Source organism: Pseudophryne corroboree, chromosome 5, assembly GCF_028390025.1.
Source record: "Pseudophryne corroboree isolate aPseCor3 chromosome 5, aPseCor3.hap2, whole genome shotgun sequence".
In the NCBI taxonomy this organism is placed as follows: Eukaryota; Metazoa; Chordata; class Amphibia; order Anura; family Myobatrachidae; genus Pseudophryne; species Pseudophryne corroboree.
Genome location: NC_086448.1, coordinates 120,491,538 through 120,516,010, shown reverse-complemented (window position 1 = coordinate 120,516,010; position 24,473 = coordinate 120,491,538). Strand labels below are relative to the sequence as shown.

Sequence of the window (24,473 nt, the reverse complement as noted above, 5' to 3'; positions counted from 1 at the left end):
TGTCGGCCACTTGGGTCGCTTAGCTTAACCATACAGCGACCTTGGTGCACCTCTTTTTTTCTTTACATCATGTGCTGTTTGGGGACTATTTTTTAAATCTGCCATCCTGTATGACACTGCAGTGCCACTCCTAGATGGGCCAGTTGTTTGTGTCGGCCACTTGGGTCGCTTAGCTTAACCATCCAGCAACCTTGGTGCACCTCTTTTTTTCTTTGCATCATGTGCGGTTTGGGGACTATTTTTTAAATCTGCCATCCTGTCTGACACTGCAGTGCCACTCCTAGATAGGGCAGGTGTTTGTGTCGGCCACTTGGGTTGCTTAGCTTAGCCACACAGCTACCTTATTGCACCTCTTTTTTTCTTTGCATCATGTGCTGTTTGGGGACTATTTTTTAAATCTGCCATCCTGTCTGACACTGCAGTGACACTTCTAGATGGGCCAAGTGTTTGTGTCGGCCACTTGGGTCGCTTAGCTTAGTCACACAGCGACCTTGGTGCACCTCTTTTTTTCTTTGCATCATGTGCTGTTTGGGGACTATTTTTTCAGGGAGGTTTTGCCAAAACGCGTCCGAATCCAAAACACGGCCGCGTAACCGAATCCAAAACCAAAACACAAAACCCGAAAAATGTCCGGTGCACATCTCTACTTTTAACACTCACCTGTCTTCTGACTTCTGGCTCTGTGAGAGGGGTGACGGCGTGCTGTGGGAGTGAGCATCTAGGCACGGCTAGCGTTCAGTTCCCTTCAGTAGCTAATGGTGTCCTGTCAGCCATGAAACTCTTTAGGAACTTGGTTCCTACTTCTGCCCCCTCAGTCCCACGAAGCAGGGAGTCTGATGCCAGCAGATCTCCCTGAAAATAAAAAACCTAACATATGTCTTTTCAGAGAAACTCAGTAGAGCTCCTCAGAGTGCATCCAGTCGACCTGGGAACATTTCTAAAACTGAGGTCTGGAGGAGGGGCATAGAGGGAGGAGCCAGTTCACACCCAATGAAAAGTCTTTAGAGTGCCCATGTCTCCTGCGGATCCCGTCTATACCCATGGTCTTGATGTCGTCCCCAGCATCCTCTAGGACGTATGAGAAAGCATATTACACGCAGCACAGTGTGTCTATCCCTGGTGGAGGAAGCAGGTTCACAGGTAGGCAGTTCAGGTCACTCGCATAGGGTATTTTCCTCACTGTGTATCCTGTTATTTGGCTTACAGCACCTTGCTATCAGCGGCCTCACCCACTCCCCTCTATCACCTGAGACCTTTCCCAGCAGCTTCTCTCAGTACTGGGCAGGCTGGTCTCCTCACAGCGGTCTCCTCAGCGGCAGCTCCGCTCTCCACAGCGTGTCTCCTCACAGCGGTCTCCTCAGTGGCAGCTCCGCTCTCCACAGCTTGTCTCCTTATAGCTGTCTCCTCAGCGGCAGCTCCGCTCTCCACAGTGTGTCTCCTCACAGTGTTCTCCTCAGCGGCAGCTCCGCTCTCCACAGTGTGTCTCCTCACAGCGGTCTCCTCAGTGGCAGCTCTGCTCTCCACAGCTTGTCTCCTCACAGCTATCTCCTCAGCGGCAGCTCCGCTCTCCACAGTGTGTATCCTCACAGTGTTCTCCTCAGCGTCAGCTCCGCTCTCCACAGTGTGTCTCCTCTCACACACACTGGTGCCAACCCCACCTCTTTATTCCGCTCTGCCACAGACAATCAAAACTCCATCAGCCTTCTCACTCCCTCCTCCATTATAAGTAAGTCCAAGGGCCATAGTACCCGTCTGCTCACTGGTCCCGCTGACGTCTCCCAGGCAACAGCAGAAGGGAGTATTAACCCCTTCAGTGTTAACAGGATGGGTAGTAATCAAAGCTCAGCAAGGGGAAAATTAGGGGACCTTACTCATGTCTTATCCAATCCGACAGTTGCCTGCAATGCATACACTTACCCCCCCCCCACAAGTAACAGTAATATACACTTAACTCCCACCCACAAGTGACAGTATAGAAAGCAGTGGTAGTGAAAACAACCATGGGCCCTGAAAGCAGCTTATTAGTAACACCTCCCGGAAGGTTCCCTTCACCCTTCACCACCAATGTATACACAAAAAATAGAAAAATGGAGGGGTTACTTAACTAGCGCTTTTCACAATGTATCCTCTTTGTTGGTTTCCAACAACAAATCCCTTGTTGCAAAGGGAAATATGCAATGTAAAAAGAGTATAAAATAGTGAAGTACGTTTAATACATATCATTTATACAACAAACAATTGATTTCAACTTTTAAAACATCAGCAGCAGCCTTTTAAGTGACAATCCGTCTAGTGTCCAATAAATAGGGGAATTACCAGAGGTGTTGGAACTGAAACCAGTTCAAATCAGCATAGAAGTCTGTGGGAAAAAGATTCCCGGGATTTTTCCACAGGCAAACAGCTAAAGGTAGGTACCGCTATTTGGAGCAAAGTCCGGATGCCAACAGTCCACCAACGCGTTTCTACCCTCTTAACTCGGGTCTTTTTCAAGGTGTGAATGACGGTGGCTCTGCTCCTTTGACTATTTAAATCACTCCTGGCCAATCCTAACGTCTCACTCTCAGCTGAACCCTATACAGAAATTACTACTTGTCCCATGGTTCTTTTCACTGAGAGTGAGCACATCCGGTCTCTACGTCACGTGTTGTCATGACTACCGTGACCGCTGTATCTGCGTCCCGCCGTAGTCATGGTGACCCGAATTTCCGCTTGACAACACTTCTGCCTCATAGCTCCCGTGCTGTCTCGGATGCCACGTCATACAGTTACCATGGCAACGCCAGCGTCTCTCACCTGCCAGCGTTGTTAATGTCCGTTCTCCTTCCACATGCTACAAACTCCCTTTTGGGCAAATAGAAGTCTTTCTCCTCTTACTGGGAACAACCAATGTACGGAGTTTATAGTGTTCCCGATTTTTAAACACATACGCAAGGATTTCCCTGAAACATAACGTCACTTCCGGTGACGCTTTTAAGCAACATCATGATATCGTATTCTAAAAATAGAGAAAATAATGTTCAGTGCACGATCCTATTAAATCCTACCTAAAAAACATACTATTCATTTGATATGATAAATAAAAATGACCAATTTAAAAGTTTATATGTAATTATAAAATTATAAAAACCACTTGACGTCAAAGTCTGCATTAAGTCCTTCTGGTTTAAGGGTCCCTAACTCGTATATGGTCTTCATTTCGGCTGTGGCCAGTTGTCTATCTAGGTCTTTCCGTCTCCATGAACCTTTTATGTGCCTTAGTCCACAGAAACATTTTATCCCTGATATGCAGCTTTTATGTTGGACCCTAAAATGTTCGGAAAGGGCATGGGTAGTCAATCCCTTCCTTATATTTCAAAGGTGTTCACCTATTCTTGTTTTTAGGGCTCTTGATGTGCGACCCACATACCACAGTCCACATGTGCATTCAATTGCATATATAACACTGGAGGTGTTGCATGTGATAAAATCATTGATTTTATCATTTTTCCCATTAATGTCCAGTTCAATAACTTTGCTATTGTCTGCCTTTATTCCCCTACATCCCAAACATAGCCCGCACCTAAAAAAGCCTTTTGATTTTATGGTACACATTGGCTTTTTGGGCGGTTGTGTGCTTTTTACCAAACGTGTTTTAATTGTTGGTGCTCTTTTAAAGATACATCTAGGGTTCTTGGGCAGCAGTGTACCAATCACGGGATCTTTTCTTAAGATCCCCCAGTGTTTTTTTATTGTTTTTTCCACAGTTTTATACTGACTGTTAAATGTGGTCACAAAGGCCCAATCATATTGTGATGTATTTTGCAATTTGGTTTTCTTTTTAGGTTCCAGAAGCGTTTTTCTGTCTAATCCGGCTACCAGGTCCTTTACCAATTCTAATTTTTCAGATGTGTACCCAGAGGCCTCATATTTTTGTTTGAGATCTTCCGCCTGTATTTTTCATATACGGTACTTCTGTACTTGTGCAATTTCGTTTAAGATGTCTGAACTGCCCATCCAGAATTGAACCCAGCCAATTAGGATGGTGACAGCTTGAGGCTTGTATATATGCTCCTGAGTCTGTTGGTTTGTTAAAAATTTTTGTTTGTAAATGTCCTTAGTCTAAAAATACTGTGACATCAAGAAAATTCATCATATCTGTACTTTTCTCATATGTAAAAATAGGATTTTGGTACTTACCAGGTAAATCCTTTTCTTTGAATCCATAGGGGGCACTGGAGTACTCTTGGGATATGGACGGGCGTAGCCGAACAAGGGCACTGAATATTTAAATTTAGGACCCTCCCCCCCCTCCATATCCCCGAGTACCTCAGTGTACGACCTCAGTGTTTTTTTACTGAGCGAACAGGAACGATATAGAGAGGTTGACAATGGAGAATACCTATAACATAACGGACAACAACAATGTTGACCCATAACCTTACTGTCAACTAAACAGTTGACACCATAACCGATAGAACTTTATAAATTTGAACCAATCGGTGAAAATGTGTTACCATAAGCTCCTCTGAGCTTAATATCAATGAAGTAAAACTTGTTACCCTAAGCTCCCTTGAGCTTAAAACAACCCAGGTAAAACTGCTCTGGGTGGGCGTCCAGTGCCCCCTATGGATTCAAAGAAAAGGATTTACCTGGTAAGTACCAAAATCCTATTTTCTTTATCATCCACTAGGGGTCACTGGAGTACTCTTGGGACGTACCAAAGCTTCCCTCGTGGGCGGGAGAGCTGTTTGATACTTGTAACAGTAGGCAGCCGAAAGCTAGATGCTGATGGCGCCACCATTTATAACGTGTAAACGTGCACCAACATGGTGCACATGAAGGCTATATAGCCGCGTTTTAGACACTCCACGACCCACTGGGTCTGACATTCCCACAGAACCTGTGGGATGAGCTATTACTGACGTAGGCGATTGTAACTTAGCCTTAAAGTAAACCTGACTTGTAGTCATTATTATTACCCAACTGGATAATGTCTGCTAAGAAACTGGCTAACCCCAGTTGGCAGTATCATAGAGAACAAACAACGTATGCATATCACGTACTGTTGACGTTCGGGACATATATAAACGCGTAATGCGTGTACCACATTCAGAATTCTAGAATGTGCTGTCCACACAGGAACCCCTATTGGTATATTGATGTGAAGAATACGAAAGCGTGATTCGTCCGAAGATCTGCTTTGTCATGAGAAAACTCAAATACGGTGGCTTGGAATACAAGGCACCCAAATATGAAAACAAAACCCTTGCTGAAGCCAAGGCTATAAGAAAATTGTTTTCCAAAGTGAGAAACTTAATTCCCATTTGTTGAAAGGGTTCAAAATATGAAAACTGTAAGAAATCTGAACCCAACTTCAAGTCGCCTGGCGCTGTAGGTGGGATAAATAGAGTGTGAACTTTGATGACACCTTGTATAAAGATGTGTACAGACGCCAATAGAGGCAAACGTCTTTGAAATTAAGTTTACCACACAGATACCTGCACTCTTCGTGCAGATCAACGCAGTTTTCCATCCCACCCTGTTTAACAGAATACGGGTTACTTGAAGGATGATGTTGGAAACTTCCGAGGTTTACACCCTATGTAAGCACACGAAATTTTGTAAAAATTAGCTGCCTTAAACGGCTTACTATTTCGTAACCTGGTTAGTATAACCGATACTGTAATGCTCAATTTCTTAAGAGGGCGGTCTGCACCCTCCTCCCGTCAACCGCAGCTGCGGTACATAGATAATAGGTACATAGGTAACTATGGGTAAACTAACGTTCCCTGATGTAACAGGTTGGACGTATTATGAGCGGGTCAAGATCGTGTGCAAGTATTCCTTGAACATTCGAGAAGCAACTTCTCCGAAACCCATGAGCTACCACCAGTATGACTGTGACAAACTGTCTTATGAGCCGTTTTGACAACGGAGAGAGCAGCTGAAACTGGTGGAGCCAGATACACGATGCTGAATGACCACATGAATGTGAGAGACTCCACCGCCACTGCCCTTGTGATCTGTTTTGTACACATACTGAGCTTTTGTAATTGTGGCGAGATGCCATCATGTATACTTGAGGGTAACCCCCTTCTGTGGACTCCCATATGAAACACCTCTGGATTTAATGTCCAGTTTTCAGGATCCAAATCCTGACGGGTGAGATCCTCTGTCTAACAGATGTCCACTCACGTAATGATCTCTTGACATTTTCACATAATGGTGTTCTAAGCCATTGAGGATTTGAGTCACATGCTGCATTACCATGCGGCTTCTTGGTTCTTACTGGTTGTTGTGTATGCAACTGCCGTTGCCTTGTTTGACTGCTTAAGCCCAGCGTGAGGCAGGCATCAAAAAATTACATGAAACTCACGGTTATTCCTCTCTACAGAAATATTTAGTAAAAGGCGAAAGATTTATTCGTTCTTAAGAGAAACCAGAGTATATACCTGGTCAGACTGAAGCGAATCATGTATTGCATTGTAAAATGCACAGAGTTCTAGGACCTTTATCGACAGCAATCTGTCGTGTTTTAGAACCTTTGTTGCTGATTTTAACTACAAATCCTGACCCTCTGCGACTGTCGTCCAGAGTATATGCACCCTTTTCCCTCTGTGGGAAACGCGAGTGAAGGGTGGCGAACTAAATTGAAAACACATCTTTATTCTTAATAGGTGAATACACCAATGTACCGCTAGTGTGCGTGTTTTGCACTAATTACTAGACGTACATTTGTTATTGCTGGTGTAGTAGGTAAAAGTCTTGCCGTATTTATCATCTTACCTAAGCATTGACATCGTTTAGACGGAATTAGATGTGATTGTTTTCGAACTTGATCTGCTACCGCAGTATACCTTAGTAGCGCAAGTTAAAGGAACTTTGTTGAGACAGAGTTCTTATGTGAGATGAGTTATCATCCCAACCTCCCTTTGGTAAATACCCAAAGCGATAAACAACGGTAGACATGAAATGGTTAATGGTTGTGGCGATCTGCAACCGCTAGAACCTGTGAAGAACAAACCGGACTGGGTAAATACGCATTCAAATGCAATTCTGCAATTGTGTGGCTCCAATAAGCCAATACTAACCGCAGAAAATCCATTTTCTAACTGTAGTAAATGACTTGCTGATTGATATTGCAACGGAGCTGTTTGGTTTTGCTCAAACAGAGGGGAATAAGTAACTCTGACTCTGTTGGCGTACTACTGCCTGGTTTATAAACCAGCAAAGACTAAATGACAACCTGCCAACCGTTTGACAGAGGCAGTTTTGTCCTTTAAGCTGTAAATAGCTGAGACCTGTATGAGTTGAAGTCCTGAAACCTCGCAAATGTAACATGTAAAGACGCGCTTCCACAATTGTAAAAGAAGTCATCAAACCACTGGCTTGCTGACTGTAACGTCCTGTCGTTACAAGGCGTGACTGTTCCTTATAAAGGGATAAAACGCCGTTACAAATATACTCAAATTTATGAGCAACCAGGCTCTGGCCTTGTCGCGCTTAACTAGCGACAATGAAAATAACCGGCGTTAGCAGAAGCTTTACAGATATACTCTGCGGCTTCTTTTACCAGTGATCGTCATTGTTTGATACATAGATTCTAGTGACCCAAATGTATCCTGGGTTTTTGACAGAAAATCATCTAGCAATGGCGGGTCGCGTCCTTTTGGAAACGATTATGTATGGTTGTTAACAACCCCCCCGCACTATCTGAGTGCTGGTCTAATGTACCCTTTTCACTCGTAGTTATAATTTGACATAGAATCGAGTTAAATAAACACTCTGGTACCCAAAGGAAAATTGGCCCTTTGGAAGACTGTCTTTTGTTAGGGCTGGCGGAGTCATTCCGAGACTCCGATGTTACCGCTCTTTTAATTTGAATTGCCAATGTTAACATAGGATTTTTAAAATTATTTCTAGTCTGCACTATAGCCTTACTCGCTATGTAGACAGACACCATAAAATAATAGGCAATAGACAGACACTTGCACGACTTAATGAAGTTATTATGTGTCATATATATATATATGTTATCAAGCTTGTTTCTCTCTACGGAAATCTTTAGCAACAAACGAAAGATTTATTAGATATGAAGAGAAATCAAAACATTTTCTTTTATGTGAAAAGCAGTTCACATGGGCATATGAAACCCGAACCAAATTCCTACTAACTTCCCTGCGCCTCTGGTGGCTGAGAGATGTAGGGCAGGAATGTTCTAGAATTAATTAGAAATACAGATTACATGGCTAACTTATGTGAAAACCTGAACCAAAAATTCCTACTAACACCCCTGCGCCTCCTTGTGGAGTATAGGTGTATGGGTCTGGAATTATAACCTGGAAGAACAGCAATGATTAAAATGACCTCATGCCATGCTTCCACTGAAAATCACAGGACAGGTTACCTGCTGCAGCGTTAATATATAGGCTTAATAGCCTATTATACCTTAAATATAGGCTCAATAGCCTATTCTACAGTTACAGGTCTATTATACAGTAAACTCCGTGCAGTTTACAATACATTATGCAGCCTTATACTTTAGTTAGCCTTCCAGTTATTTTCATTAACTGTTTAAACACTAAGCAGTCTTACCCCATGCAGCCTTCTGCTGCTATGGCTTTTCTCAACACTGCCTGCAGTGAATTATCCAACATATCTTATTCCCAAGCAGCCTTTGCTGCTGCTATGGGTAAATAATAAAAATAAAAATCCAAGTGTGGATATACCACAAGCCTTGTTCGTGCTGTGAGCACCGAAAAAACACACTGAGGTCGTACACTGAGGTACTCGGGGATATGGAGGGGGGGGAGGGTCCTAAATTTAAATATTCAGTGCCCTTGTTCGGCTACGCCCGTCCATATCCCAAGAGTACTCCAGTGACCCCTAGTGGATGATAAAGAAAACAATATTAAGATCATTGGTGTTCAAATAATTGCAAAATTCATTAAGACTTTCTGCACCTCCTCTCCATATAAAAAAGACATTGTCTATATATCTCTTCCAGGACACCAGGTTCGCTCTGTAGGGACAGAGGTTCCAAATGGTGACATCCTCCCACTGTCCCATGAAGATGTTCGCATAGCTCGCAGCGAACCTGGTGCCCATAGCAGTGCTGATTTGTTGTTGATAAAACATCCCATTAAAAGAAAAATAATTATTTTCTAAAATGAATCGGACTCCTTTAACAATAAAACCTTGTAGCTGTTCTTCTAATTCACTTGATTTAAGTGCTTCGGAAACTGCCTGAATACCTTCTTGATGTCGAATAATTGTATAAAGAGAGCGGACATCGGCCGCCACCATAATCAATCCTGTTTCCCAATTGATTCTCTCTATTACGTTGAGGAAATCTTTAGTATCTTTCAAATGTGATGGATACTTGGCTACTAATGGCTGTAAATAGTGGTCAATGAATTCCGAGAGGTTAGATGTTATTGATCCTATACCGGATATAATTGGCCTACCTGGTGGATTAATCGGATCCTTATGTATTTTCGGCAGGATATAAAGAACTGGGATTACGGGCTCATTATCTACCAAAAACTTCACCTCCTTTTCTTGTAAAGTGCCATTCTGTTCATATTCTTTTAATAAAGTGCATAGTTTATCCAATATTTTGTTTGTTGGATCTGCCCTTAATTTTATATATGTTTCCCCGTCATGTAATTGGCGAGTAACTTCTAAATCATAAGCCTCTTTTGACATGATTACTATACCCCCCCTTTATCCTTAGGTTTTATAACTAATTCCTCGTTTTGCTGTAATTTTTTGAGGGCTTTCCTCTCTTTAAAAGTTAGGTTGTTCTTCTTTACCTTAGTATCTACTTCCCGTAGATCATCAGAAACAAGTTTCAGAAATGTATCTAGGAAATTACCTCTCATATGTGTGGGATTAAAGACCGATTTGGGTCTAAAGGGGGTTGTCTCTATTTCTTTTGGTTCTATGTGTTCTTTATTAAGGAAAAATTTCTTTATGCTTAATTTCCTTACGAATTTTTGGAGGTCCACAAACGTACTGAATTGATTCAGTGAAACTGAAGGGGCAAATTTTAGCCCTTTTTCCAGGAGGGAGATTTCCTCATTTTCTAATAAGTGGGAAGTGAGGTTAAAAATCTTAATTTTTCCTTTTTTCATATCGTTGGTTTGGGTTGAGGTATCTGGTCTAGGGAGGGGGGAACTTGTCCTCTTTTTGTATCTTTTCCTTAGTTTCTTCTTTCTTTTTTTGTTAGGTTTTCCTCCTCTACACCCCCTTCTTTTTACCTCATTTGTTCTTCTCTCCTCCCCCTGAATAAAAAAGGAGATGATTTTGTACCATTTTGTAATGCTTCAAATCTGTTTCTTGTTTTGACTTCTCTATGGGTCCAGTCTTCTTCTCTATCTTGATATTTCTCTCTATACGGCTGGTAATTTCTTCCTTCTCTTTGATCATACCTTCTATCATTGAGGTTTCTTCTTCTCCAGTCCCTATTGATGTTTCTACGTTGATAAATAGTGTTTCCTTGATTCAGTGACAGGGGCCTTAGATGTGGATATGTATATCGATCATCACTGGGGCTTCTTCTTGATCTTTGGTAGATAGGATCTCTACTCGTCCCTTTCCTATATTGATTTTGAGATTTCTTTTGAATTCTGGATTTATGTGGACTTAATTTCACAGGTAACAGTCCACCAATGCGTTTCTACCTTCTTACCTCTGGTCTTTTTCAAGGTGTGAATGACGGTGGCTCTGCTCCTTTGAATATTTAAATCACTCCTGGCCAATCCTAACGTCTCACTCGCAGCTGAACCCTATACAGAAATTACTACTTGTCCCATGGTTTGTTTCGCTGAGAGTGAGCACATCCGGTCTCTACATCACGTGTAGTCATGACTATCGTGACTCTCGCTGTATCTGCATCCCGCCGTAGCCATGGTGACCCAAATTTCCGCTTGACAACACTTCCGCCTCATAGCTCCCGTTTTGTCTCGGATCGCCACGTCATACAGTTACCATGGCAATGCCAGCGTCTCTCACCCGCCAGCGTTGTTAATGTCTGTTCTCCTTCCGCATGCTACAAACTCCCTTTTGGGCAAATAGAAGTCTTTTTCCTCTTATTGGGAACAACCAATGTACGGAGTTTATAGTGTTCCCAATTTTTAAACACATACGCAAGGATTTCCCTGAAACGTAACGTCACTTCCGGTGATGATTTTAAGCAACATCATGATATCTTTTTTTTAAATTGTGTTTATTGAACAAAAGAAAATTAACACACATGTAATAGTATAACATGGGACATTAAAGGCGGACAGTCGAAAAACAGCTGTCCGTACTTTACAGTGATATGCTTAGTTGTAAAATGCTATGAAGCAAGCTAATACATTCCCTAATGGACATGAAGAACAGTATAACAATACGTAACAGCTACATACCAGTATAGCAATGAGTGTAGGAGGGACAGTAGATACCTAATGGCTAAAACCCCATTTAAAGAAATTCAGAACGGTGGCGACCCATCAGTAAGAGTTGCCATATTATACCAAGTTGTTAGTCTAACCACCTTACGGATATTCTCTCTGGTATCAACAGGTAATGTGAGCAAAAAAGGAAGCCAAATCGCAAAAAACATAGCAGCACGGGATTCTACATCTAAAGAACATTCAGTCCAATCCATTTGAAATAGGAATAATAACCGGGGTAGCATAAGAGAAATGGGGATATGGTCTTTTTGTATCCACTGAGATAATATTGTTTTCTTCGCTGCAGCTGTGATGCGAGCCAGAAGCAGTCGTGTACCCTTGGTCATTGCAGGGGTTTGGGGTTCTATATAATTCCAAAAGGCCCATGCCATTGTTAATGTGAATGGAATACCCAGATTAGTCTTAATGTATATCTGTATTAGATCCCAGAATGATTGTATAACTGGGCAAGACCATAAACAATGTATAATATCAGCATCAGGGGACTTGCATTTGAAACATAGAGAGTCGTCTGCCGCCCCTGTAAGAAACCGTAGTCGAGGAGTATAATAAGCTCTATGCAAAATCTTCAAATGCATTTCCGCATATGAGGAAGATACCAACTGTTTATTAAGCAAATTAGACCATTTAATAATAGTGTGCATATCCATTCCCGGGAAGACGTCTTTCCATTTAGCCATGCCCGTGGTGAGTTGAGTACAGTCAATCTTTCGTCTGGTATAAGTATATATTAAGGATGTAGAGTAAGGGGAGTCTAGACGTCGTCGTACTATTCCATCAAGCGGAAAAGTGAGGTCAATGGGCTGTAAATTGGCTATGACGGTCGTGGCAAAGCTACGCATTTGAAAATATGCAAAGAAAGGAAAATTTAATGTCGGATATCTGTCTTGTAATTGGGACAAAGATAATACCGCTGAGCAATCATCGTTTAAGAATTGAAATAGTGACCGGAGACCCTGGAGGTGCCAACTGTGTATAATCTCACCTGCCTCTCCCCCCTGAAATGATGGATTCCCTAATAAAGGCTGGAACAGGGAATGTGATAGAGTGAGCTTGAGACGTTTTCTAATTTGATGCCACGCCTTGTAAGGAGCATATATTAATGGAATTGACTTTATATCTTGTAATATGGAGGAATTCGGGAAATGTAATATTTGTAATAGATCATGACTAGGGAACAGATCCTGTTCTAGTGCCTTGTTAACAAAATTGTCCCCATTGCCTATCCAGTCTAGGGCACATCTATAATTAGCCGCCAGAGAGTAATCTTCCAGGCAGGGGAGATTGACTCCCCCAAGTGAGGGTGGTTGTTTTAATTTAAACAATGCGATACGAGGACGTTTATTCGCCCATATAAATTTAGTAATGGCTTTATTTATTGTATGTATATCCTTTTTTGCTAACAAAAATGGGAGCATCTGTATTGGGTACAGCAAACGCGGAAAAGGCACCATTTTGTACAGATGACACCTACCTAAGTACGAGATCGGCAGGTGTTGCCATCTCGTAAAGTCCTCGATCATCTTATTAATGTGGTAAGAAAAATTTAAAGAATATAATTCCGAGGATCTAGATGACACACGTATACCAAGATACGTTATACAATCATGCGCCCATTTAAATGGAAACGTATCATCCCAACCTTCTCTCGCATCCCCACCCAACGCCAGTGCCTCCGTCTTATCAAAATTAACCAAAAATCCTGATATTAAATTGAAATTCCGCAAAGTGGTTAATAGTGAGGGAAAGGATGTTATAGGATCGCTAAAGTATAGTAAAAGATCATCCGCAAAAGCGGATACTTTTATGGTATGTGAGCCCACTGCTATACCTTTCCAGGACACGTCATCTATAAATGTGCGTATGAGCGGATCCATAGCCAGATTAAATAGCAAGGGGGAGAGGGGGCAACCCTGTCTCGTCCCCCTATGTAACTGAAATGATTTAGTGTTTAATCCATTAATCGTGATAAACGCCTGTGGTGCGGCATATAGAGTTTTGAAGATGTTAATAAACTCCGTACCAAAGTGTTGGGCCTGTAGGATTCGGAGTATATGAGACCAGGAGACGCGGTCAAATGCCTTATCGGCATCACAACTAACTATAAGGGCTTTTTGACACTCTGATTGTTTCGAGCTATGTATCGCTGCCAGCAAAGTACGTATATTATGTACTGAGGTTCTGTTTCGGACAAACCCATTTTGAGCAGGATGCAAGATTCGCTGTAGAATGGGTTGAAGTCGAAATGCTAACAATTTAGTGAATAACTTTAAGTCCTGGTTCAGTAAGGATATCGGCCTATAGGATTGAACATACTTAGGGTCTTTTCCCGGTTTCGGAAAAACCACTATTCTAGCTTCATCAAAACCGGTCGGGGCTGAATTTCCTTTCAATAGTGAGTTGAAAAGGGCTAGCATGTATGGTATCAAGTGGGGAGCAAGCATTCGGTAGTACTCTGCCCCAAACCCGTCCGGGCCAGGGGATTTCCCTTTTTTCAATAATTTAATTAAAAATAATAATTCCGATTCCTGGACCGGTGCCGTTAGCGATGCTCTCTCTTCCTCAGTTAATACTGGGAGTCCTGCTTTTTCCAAAAATCTCAGACCATCTATTGGGTGGTCAGGAGGAGACTGATATAAAGTTTGATAATATCGTAAGAATTCTTCCGAGATAGCAGGGGTATCCATAACAGTAGAGGTAGAATCAGTATACAATTGGGTAATACGTGAAGGAGCAGAGTATGACCGAACCAAATTTGCCAATAATCGGCCCGATTTATTGCCAGTTCTAAAAAACCTGTTCCTATGAATATCATGAGAGAAACTCGATCGCTCGGTACATAGGGCATCATATTGCTGTTTTGCTGCAAGGTAGGCCTGGCGATTTTCATGTGAGTAGTGTGCAATGAGTATATCATAAGTTTTAGTTAAATTCTGACTAAGATCCTTTAATTGATTGTTAAGTGCCTTGCGTCTCCTGGAAACATATTCCATGATCTGACCACGTATTACTGGCTTCGAGGCGGACCAAAATAGATTTATGTCTTCAACATGTTCTATATTATCAGTCTTATAGTTTAGAAATGACTGTTCAAGATGTAGGCGAAAGTCTGAAGAATTTTCCATGTAAGCTGGAAACCTCCAGTTGTAAGAGTGTGGTATAGGAGTGTCCAATCTTATAGTGAACCACACCGGAGCATGGTCCAAAAGGAGAATAGGATCTATCTGGGAGTGTACTACCTGTTGTAGAAGAGTATCCGAGATTAGCCAATAGTCTAGTCTAGACGAGGAGTGATGGGGATGTGAGTAAAACGTATACTCACGAGATTCAGGATGTTGACACCTCCAGGGATCACACAATCTCATCGAACTGGTCAGTAAGGAAAGCGCTGGGGTGGCGACTGGATCATGGGCGTTGGCGGAAGTAGTTCTGTCCAATCCTGTCGATTGAACACAATTAAAATCCCCACCCATAATAATTGCACCCTCTGCCCAGTCTTGTAACTTTGCATAAATATCCGTGAAAAAGTGGGTATTAGTGCCCGTGGGAGCATAAATGTTAGCTATTGTATATGGCAGATCATGTATAGTCAATTTCAAAAACAGATATCTTCCCTCCGGGTCTATTAAGCAGTCATTAATATTGTAAACAAGAAATTTGCTAAAAATAATCATGACCCCTCTTTGTTTAGATGTGTAAGATGCCGTTTTAAAGTCTCCTATCCAAGAATCTCTTACCACATTAGGGTCAGAGATTTTCCAGTGTGTTTCTTGTAATAAAGCTATATCTGGTCGTAAACGTTTCAGGTGGGTCAGAATTTTCTTCCTCTTTATAGGGGAATTTAAGCCCTCCACGTTCCAAGTTACTAATTTAAGAGCTGTTTTGATCATTTTAGGGGGATTACCTATTGCTGTCATTTAACCGATGCCGACCCTAGGCCAAGTCATAAAATTAACAACTCTTTTTGGTGAACCTTTACCCGTCCCAGCAAGCGGGCAAGGGGAGGATGGATACCAGTCCAACAGGGGGAAATATAAACATATCACATTTAGTAGGAATATATCATGTGTGTTAACCTCAATCAGAATTCCAACAATTATCATAAACCGTTTCAACATTATGTGAACCCAGGAGGATTTCCGACTGAGCCGCATCCCAGCATAGCATTGCAGAACATAATCATACCAGAGTAGCCAAAGGGATGTCAGACCAGAAGGCCGTCTAATACTAGAGCATTTTAAAAGCTGAGTAAAGATGAGAAAAAAAAGGAGTGAAATCAGTGAAATATAGAAAAGGAATGAGGATAAGAAATGGAGGGCAGGTGAGCCTAAGAAGAAAAAAATAAAACTAAAGAAAAGATTTACTACGTGTAGTTTCGTCTTACAAAGATACCTACAAATGCTATGAACCATTACATCATATGTAGGCACTAAACCACCTAAAATATGCTGAGTATATTCTGAATCAAATATGATCATCTGTAACCTGAATGTTCAAGAAATTGGAGATGACATCGCACTGTAACTCTGTAGTGTCAATCCGCATCGTCCATCCTGGACGAGCGAGAAGAAGCCAAAGAGTCCACAAAGTTCTTTGCAGCTTGCGGGGTGTCAAAGAAGTAGGACTTTCCAGAGTATGAGACCCTCAACTTGGCAGGATACAGTAATGCAAATCAAAGTTCCATCTCGAACATGCGTTTGCATATCGGGGAAAACTCTCGTCGCTTTGCAGCCACCATATTGGAGAAGTCTTGAAAAAGTAGGATCTTGGATTCCTGGTATTTGAGAGTGGTACGTTTTCTATAGGCATCAAGCAGACGAACTTTATCAGCGTAATTTAGAAACTTCATGATAACCGGTCTGGGCCTTTCTTTAGTAGATTGCCGATCAGGACCAATACGGTGAACACGTTCGATCAGCATTGATTCGAAGTCTGATATACATTTTAATTCTCTCGGCAGCCATTGAGAAACCAGATTCATCAATTCGTAAGGTTTCACCGTTTCTGGCAGCCCTATAAGGCGTACATTACTTCTTCTGTTTCTGTTCTCTAAATCTTCAAGTTTCTCTTGCATGGACGTCACTATTTTATCTTGTTCAGAGAGCGCTGTTTTAGCCGTTGTTAGATCATCCTCAAGGTCCGAGATTCTTTGCTCTGCCTCCGATAAACGCTGGTCATGATGATTCAACTGGGTAAGGGCTGAATCCAATGAATCTTTTAAAGGGGCTAATTTTTGATCTAAGAGAGAAGCCAGAATGTCAGTGATCTCGTGCGTTGTAAAGGATTTGGCGGAGTCCTTTGTTGTAGTAAGTGATGAGCATCTCAATGGACTATTATTAGGACCAGACGCCGGTGACTGAGGACTGTCCGCAGGAATATTGTCACGGCCCCGACCTTTGTTTGTTTGTGAACCGCGGGGATTTCTGGGAGTTTTAGCCATGTATTTATCCATTATGAGGAGCGTATGGCATAAAGAAGGTAGTAGAATAAAATAAATGAATTGCAATATAATTTCACACCAGCGGGGGGAGCTCCAATTCCATAAATTAAGGCTTGTCAGCAGATTTTATAGGCATATAGCTTCAGGACATCCACTATCAATAGGTCAGGTGACCAATAACGACTATCACTCAGCAGTAATAGTTAGCTATCTGTAGCAGTTAATATTTCAGAAGGGGGGGGACAAATAATAAGTATTATTATATATATATATGTATATAAAATAAAATAAATAATAATAGTTGCAGAAAGATGTGTGTTGTGTGGAGGCAGAGTACCTTTCTGCTCCCTTCAGCTCACCCCCACCACAGGTCTGGACTGGCAGCAGAAATCGAGGCTTCCCTGGACTGGACACTAATATGTGTCACGGCTGCTGGTGGCAAGGGATTGCAGACTTCTCCGTTTTTTCCCTTTTTCAAGATGGCCGCCGGGAGATGTGTAGCCCGAGGAAGTGCCCAGGGGGATCCAGCAATTGAGCGGGTGAGTGTGTGAGGTATACAGGAGGGGGGACCAGGACCTGAACCGCCGGGTAGCGCACTCCCGGGAGGTAGAAGTGGTAGCGCTGTAGTCGCGGTCACGAGCGGGGCGGGAAGCTCCGCTCCGTTGCCTTGGAGACCCGCGGTCAGCGCCCGGTGCACTCGAGGTCCCGGCTGTGAGGAGAGAGGTGGGCCGCAACCTGCAAGGACGTTCTAAGCGTCCCCCGGCTCCGCAACCCACTTTCTCCTGTCCCCTGTCAGCAGTAGAGGAGTGAGAGAGGCCGTGGGGAAACTTGGTGGGCTGTGTGGTATATGTAATACCCTGTTTCAAGGACGCCGTGCAGGAGCAGCTCCAAGGCACGTCCTTCTCCCCAGCCCGTCAAGCCACGCCCCACATCATGATATCTTATTCTAAAAATAGAGAAAATAATGTTCAGTGAACGATCCTATTAAATTCTACCTAAAAAACATACTATTCATTTGATATGACAAATAAAAATGACCAATTTGAAAGTTTATATGTAATTATATAATTATAAAAACCACTTGACTTCAAAGTCTGCATTAAGTCCTTCTGGTTTAAGGGTCCCTAACTCGTATATGGTCTTCATTTCGACAACTGGCCACAGCCGAAATTAAGACCATATACGAGAGCTTTGAGGCGAAAGTGTTGTCAAGTGGAAATTCGGGTCACCATGACTACGGCGGGACGCAGATACAGCGAGAGTCACGGTAGTCATGACTACACGTGACGTAGAGACCAGATGTGCTCACTCTCAGCGAAAAGAACCATGGGACAAGTAGTAATTTCTGTATAGGGTTCAGCTGAGAGTGAGACGTTAGGATTGGCCAGGAGTGATTTAAATATTCAAAGGAGCAGAGCCACTGTCATTCACACCTTGAAAAAGACCAGAGTTAAGAGGGTAGAAACGCGTTGGTGGACTGTTGGCATCCGGACTTTGCTCCAAATAGCGGGACCAACCTTTAGCTGTTTGCCTGTGGAAAAATCCCGGGAATCTTTTTCCCACAGACTTCTATGCTGATTTGAACTAGTTTCAGTTCCAACACCTCTGGTAATTCCCCTATTTATTGGACACTAGATGGATTGTCACTTAAAAGGCTGCTGCTGATGTTTTAAAAGATGAAATCAATTGTTTGTTGTATAAATTATATGTTTTAAACGTACTTCACTGTTTTATACTCTTTTTACATTGCATATTTCCCTTTGCAATGAGGGATTTGTTGTTGGAAACCAACAAAGAGGATACATTGTGAAAAGCGCTAGTTAAGTAAACCCTCCATTTTTCTATTTTTTGTGAATACATTGGTGGTGAAGGGTGAAGGGAACCTTCCGGGAGGTGTTACTAATAAGCTGCTTTCAGGGCACATGGTTGTTTTCACTATCACTGCTTTCTATATTGTTTTTTCCTTTAAGTGTTTATACTGTGCTGCAAAATGTTCAAATTAAGGGAAAATAGAAAATCTAAATTTGACTATGTTTTTTGAGAAGAAGGGGACTCCACTGTTCTCGTAGACGAGAACCTAGAAAGTCTGATGAAGAAACTAGAGGCCATCCTATTGAAAGAGAACCGGATCTGGTGGGAGATGGTAACCCTGGAGAAATACCTCTCCCACCAGATGGTTCCAAAAGGTCTTCTTGTTCATAAGACCCCATCATTTACTACTGCAAACGAAGAACTTAAAACAGAATGGGATAGGATTTTAAATACCTGTTCTACATCCCTAATGGATTTGATAGTTCACGATAGAAAACAGGAATTGAGTAACTTAGATTTAGAAATAACCAATTATAAAACATTAATCCACCCATTTAAAGAGCTACAAGAAATTAAAGACTTAGAAAAGCAGATAGAGCTCAGTTTGAAGAAAAATGAGAAACGATTAATAGAGAGAAAAGTAAGAAAATTTAACAGGGACAAAAAGAGGGAGGATACCAATGAGGAAGAGCCAGAAGAAGAAGATTTTGAGGAAGGAAATACTGTCACATAAGAGGAGGTGATGTTACCTGTGAAATTAAGTCCACATAAATCCAGAATTCAAAAAAAATCTCAAAATCAATATAGGAGAGGGACAAGTAGAGATCCTATCTACCAAAGATCAAGAAGAAGCCCCAGTGATGATGGATATACATATCCACATCTAAGGCCCCTGTCACGGAATCAAGGAAACACTATTTATCAACGTAGAAACATCAATAGGGACTGGAGAAGAAGAAACCTCAATGATAGAAGGTATGATCAAAGAGAAGGAAGAAATTACCAGCCGTATAGAGAGAAATATCAAGATAGAGATGAAGACTGGACCCATAGAGAAGTCAAAACAAGAAACAGATTTGAAGCATTACAAAATGGTACAAAATCATCTCCTTTTTTATTCAGGGGGAGGAGACAAGAACAAATGAGGTAAAAAGAAGGGGGTGTAGAGGAGGAAAACCTAACAAAAAAAGAAAGAAGAAACTAAGGAAAAGATACAAAAAGAGGACAAGTTCCCCCCTCCCTAGACCAGATACCTCAACCCAAACCAACGATATGAAAAAAGGAAAAATTAAGATTTTTAACCTCACTTCCCACTTATTAGAAAACGAGGAAATCTCCCTCCTGGAAAAAGGGCTAAAATTTGCCCCTTTGGTTTCACTGAATCAATTCAGTACGTTTGTGGACCTCCAAAAATTCATAAGGAAATTAAGCACAAAGAAATTTTTCCTTAATAAAGAACACATAGAACCAAAAGAAATAGAGACAACCCCCTTTAGACCCAAATCGGTCTTTAATCCCACACATATGAGAGGTAATTTCCTAGATACATTTCTGAAACTTGTTTCTGATGATCTACGGGAAGTAGATACTAAGGTAAAGAAGAACAACCTAACTTTTAAAGAGAGGAAAGCCCTCAAAAAATTACAGCAAAACAAGGAATTAGTTATAAAACCAAAGGATAAAGGGGGGGTATAGTAATCATGTCAAAAGAGGCTTATGATTTAGAAGTTACTCGCCAATTACATGACGGGGAAACATATATAATATTAAGGGCAGATCCAACAAACAAAATATTGGATAAACTATGCACTTTATTAAAAGAATATGAACAGAATGGCACTTTACAAGAAAAGGAGGTGAAGTTTTTGGTAAATAATGTGCCCGTAATCCCAGTTCTTTATATCCTGCCGAAAATACATAAGGATCCGATTAATCCACCAGGTAGGCCAATTATATCCGGTATAGGATCAATAACATCTAACCTCTCGGAATTCATTGACCACTATTTACAGCCATTAGTAGCCAAGTATCCATCACATTTGAAAGATACTAAAGATTTCCTCAACGTAATAGAGAGAATCAATTGGGAAACAGGATTGATTATGGTGGCGGCCGATGTCCGCTCTCTTTATACAATTATTCGACATCAAGAAGGTATTCAGGCAGTTGCCGAAGCACTTAAATCACGTGAATTAGAAGAACAGCTACAAGATTTTATTGTTAAAGGAGTCCGATTCATTTTAGAAAATAATTATTTTTCTTTTAATGGGATGTTTTATCAACAACAAGTCAGCACTGCTATGGGCACCAGGTTCGCTCTGAGCTATGCGAACATGTTCATTGGACAGTGGGAGGATGTCACCATTTGGAACCACTGTCCCTACAGAGCGAACCTGGTGTCCTGGAAGAGATATATAGACAATGTCTTTTTTATATGGAGAGGAGGTGCAGAAAGTCTTAATAAATTTTGCAATTATTTGAACACCAATGATCTTAATATTGTTTTTACATATGAGAAAAGTACAGATATGATGAATTTTCTTGATGTCACAGTGTTTTTAGACCAAGGACATTTACAAACAAAAATTTTTAACAAACCAACAGACTCAGGAGCATATATACAAGCCTGAAGCTGTCACCATCCTAATTGGCTGGGTTCAATTCCGGATGGGCAGTTCAGACGTCTTAAACGAAATTGCACAAGTACAGAAGTATATTAAATACAGGCGGAAGATCTCAATCAAAAATGTGAGGCCTCTGGGTGCACATCTGAAAAATTAGAATTGGTAAAGGACCGGGTAGCCGGTTTAGACAGAAAAACGCTTCTGGAGCCCAAAAAGAAAACCGAATTGCAAAATACATCACAATATGATTGGACCTTTGTGACCACATTTAACAGTCAGTATCAAACTGTGGAAAAAACAATAAAAAAACACTGGGGGATCTTAAGAAAAGATCCCGTGATTGGTACACTGCTGCCCAAGAACCCTAGATGTATCTTTAAAAGAGCACCAACAATTAAAACACGTTTGGTAAAAAGCACACAACCGCCCAAAAAGCCAATGTGTACCATAAAATCAAAAGGCTTTTTTAGGTGCGGGCTATGTTTGGGATGTAGGGGAATAAAGGCAGACAATAGCAAAGTTATTGAACTGGACATTAATGGGAAACATTTTTAAAATCAATGATTTTATCACATGCAACACCTCCAGTGTTATATATGCAATTGAATGCACATGTGGACTGTGGTATGTGGGTCGCACATCAAGAGCCCTAAAAACAAGAATAGGTGAACACCTTTGAAATATAAGGAAGGGATTGACTACCCATGCCCTTTCCGAACATTTTAGGGTCCAACATAAAAGCTGCATATCAGGGATAAAACGTTTCTGTGGACTAAGGCACATAAAAGGTTCATGGATACAGAAAGACCTAGATAGACAACTGGCCACAGCCGAAATGAAGACCATATACAAGTTAGGGACCCTTAAACTAGAAGGACTTAATGCAGACTTTGAAGTCAAGTGGTTTTTATCATTTTAGAATTACATATAAACTTTTAAATTGGTCATTTTTATTTGTCATATCAAATGAATAGTATGTTTTTTAGGTAGGATTTAATAGGATTGTGCACTGAACATTATTTTCTCTATTTTTAGAATAAGATATCATGATGTTGCTTAAAAGCGTCACTGGAAGTGACGTTACATTTCAGGGAAATCCTTGCGTATGTGTTTAAAAATTGGGAACACTATAAACTCCGTACATTGGTTGTTACCAATAAGAGGAGAAAGACTTCTATTTGCCCAAAAGGGAGTTTGTAGCATGCGGAAGGAGAACAGACATTAACAACGCTAGCGGGTGAGAGACGCTGGCGTTGCCATGGTAACTGTATGACGTGGCGATCCGAGACAACACGGGAGCTATGAGGCGGAAGTGTTGTCAAGCGGAAATTCGGGTCACCATGACTACGGCGGGACGCAGATACAGCGAGAGTAACGATAGTCATGACTACACGTGATGTAGAGACCGGATGTGCTCACTCTCAGTGAAAAGAACCATGGGACAAGTAGTCATTTCTGTATAGGGTTCAGCTGAGAGTGAGACGTTAGGATTGGCCAGGAGTGATTTAAATATTCAAAGGAGCAGAGCCACTGTCATTCACACCTTGAAAAGACCAGAGGTAAGAAGGTAGAAACGCGTTGGTGGACTGTTACCTGTGAAATTAAGTCCACATAAATCCAGAATTCAAAAGAAATCTCAAAATCAATATAGGAGAGGGACGAGTAGAGATCCTATCTACCAAAGATCAAGAAGAAGCCCCAGTGATGATCGATATACATATCCACATCTACGTTTAATACATATAAACATACGTTTATATGTATTAAACGTACTTCACTATTTTATACTCTTTTTACATTGCATATTTCCCTTTGCAACAAGGGATTTGTTGTTGGAAACCAACAAAGAGGATACATTGTGAAAAGCGCTAGTTAAGTAACCCCTCCATTTTTCCATTTTTTGTGCATACACAAGTGACAGTAATTTACACTTATCCCCCCTCCCCACCCACAAGTGACAGTATTATACACTTACCCCCCCACAAGTGACAGTAATATACACACTCCGCCCCCCACAAGTGACAGTATTATACGCTTACTCTCCATTTTCTTCACCACTTACCTCTTTAAGGTGTCTTTCTGTGTTCTGCAGAGCTCTGGTCTCCTGAAATGAGGAGTGAGATGGAGGGAGCGGGGACTCAGGGTAGAGAAGGAAGAGCAGCCTCTGTGCACTGTGTGCAGTGTTTAGAAGCAGTGCCTCTGCAGTATGCACTATAGCACCGTCGGGCACAATCAGTGACCGAGGGACGAGCCAGCAGAGCTGGGTCACTATGTGTAATGGCTGCTGGTGCCTCAGCTACATGAATGAAAGCACCACAGACCGGAGGCCACCCCTTCTCCAGTCCTCACTCCCCTGCTGGCTATGTCACGATGTAATAGATGCATGTAACAGCTTATGCTAGTGCTACACATAGCACTGCACTGCACCGGCGCCACTGTTTATGCAACCCACCGACCTAGCCGGTGCTAGTTTGACAATATAAAAGAATAAAAAGAATGAAATGCCTTTGCCAGTAGCAGGTGTGTGGGCCATAGGCAGTTGACTACACAGCTTTGTGGAAGATCAGTTCCTGTATGTCAGGTGACTAACCAGAACGAAGAGCACACAGCAGAGCACCGAGTCAGCGGTTTCTCTATCTCAGTAGGAAGGAAGGGCACTGAACGTCTGGGGGGACAATGGATGAAGTGCCCCAATCAGGGCGGGGAGCCCCGGCAGCAACTGACTCCATTGTCTCTGGCAGTTCCGCCCCTGCGCACTGGACATAGAAGGACTGTGGATATGCCAGCAGCTCACAGAGCGCTGGGCATGCCCCCTCAGTGACAAGATCAGGGGTGTGGCTTGCGATCGCGGCACTCCCACAAAGCCATGCCCCCTCTCCCGTAGACCACATCCCTTTTTGGCTGCACGTGGCTTTGTCATGCGAGACAGTCCCTCTTTATTTCCTCCAGTTATTTGAAGGTATGCCTTAGGCACCTATGGCAGCGTTAAGTGTATCAGGTGTTCCTAAAGGAGAGGTCACTTTCCATTGGGTGTCTTCTCCAGAGTGGATATCATTACCTGTAGCTGGCGATATCTGCTTCTTCACCCTGCTGAAGCAGGAAATGAGCTCTCAGTCACTTGGCCAGTTGTCAATAAAATTTTGACAAGAAAAACCT

General features: G+C 41.9%; 1 protein-coding gene and 2 non-coding genes across 3 annotated transcripts in view; all 3 read right to left on the bottom strand.

Annotated features, from left to right (window-relative positions):
• The window catches only part of LOC134927337 (polyglutamine-repeat protein pqn-41-like), a 106,391-nt gene that overhangs the window by 67,573 nt on the left and 14,345 nt on the right, over window positions 1-24,473 (bottom strand). The window lies entirely within an intron of this gene.
• LOC134931269 (U5 spliceosomal RNA) lies at window positions 6,313-6,427 on the bottom strand. Its single transcript, XR_010179064.1, has one exon. It is a non-coding gene; the product is annotated as a U5 spliceosomal RNA (small nuclear RNA).
• LOC134931331 (U5 spliceosomal RNA) lies at window positions 7,975-8,091 on the bottom strand. The gene has a single exon (XR_010179094.1). It is a non-coding gene; the product is annotated as a U5 spliceosomal RNA (small nuclear RNA).